The sequence below is a fragment of the Arachis stenosperma genome, chromosome 6 (assembly GCF_014773155.1).
Source record: "Arachis stenosperma cultivar V10309 chromosome 6, arast.V10309.gnm1.PFL2, whole genome shotgun sequence".
In the NCBI taxonomy this organism is placed as follows: domain Eukaryota; kingdom Viridiplantae; phylum Streptophyta; class Magnoliopsida; order Fabales; family Fabaceae; genus Arachis; species Arachis stenosperma.
In genome coordinates, this window is record NC_080382.1 from 132,337,346 (window position 1) to 132,338,422 (window position 1,077).

The following is a 1,077-nucleotide window of genomic DNA, read 5'->3' on the forward strand; positions in this document are numbered from 1 at the left end:
ATACACAAGTGGCTACTCCAATCGATTTTTTTTTTTTTAAATATCGATGCTAAGTGTTAAAAATTCTTAAAATTTTTTAACTTTAAAATTATCTATGTTAAATGATTAAGAAAAAAACATTTAAAAGTATAAGAGTATACCTGAATTCATGAGTATAATTGAGAGAGTTTGCTTCTTTAATCTTACTTAACCAAAGTTTTATGTATCCCTAATAGGACTGAATCGCAATTTTTCTGATGAAAAAAGAACTAGAGAAGCGGTTTTGATGTATTGGAGACTAAAATCCTGAAATCATTATTTATATTTGAGTGTGACACTCATTAAAGCCCAAAATCCAAATAAAATAGTATCACTGATTTTATTTTCATTTAATTATAAATCAAAAGTAATAATGACTTATTTAATTCAACTTTTATGAAAATATCACTATTATAATAGTTTAATTTGCGATTAAAATTAATGTGTATTACCTATAAATAGATTAAAAAATAATAATTTTCTAACAATCTCCCACCTAGGTTATACACATATATTTTCCAAAGATAATCAGAAAAAGTATAGGTAGACAATGAAAATACTAAACAATGTAAACAATGGATATCAGATGTTCAATTCACTAGGTGTGCAGATGATTATCTTAATATTAAGATTTAGGTGGGTAATTTGGGGGTGTAGTGTATTTTTACTTTATTGGGCCAATTTTAGAGCCCATTGTTCACAATAGTTGTCTACCTAGCAAAGTTCTCACATCTTATAAACTTTATGCGTGCATCTGAATGCTATTTTCTTAATTACTTTAAAAAAAAATTTGTTTGTCACATATATCAGTTATGAACTTACCGTAGCTTTTGTCACATTAGTGTCACGACAGAATCACGATGATCACTATACTAATATACTCAACGACATAGATAAAATTCGGATGAGAAAATTAAAAAATTACATGCGAAAATGATCTCATAAATGCCTATTTTCAACTGGTCCAACTTTAATACCTTTATGAGATCATGAGTGATGAGAGTGAAAACAAAACTAAATGCTTTATTTCTGCAGAAATATCTATATTCGTAAATTTGT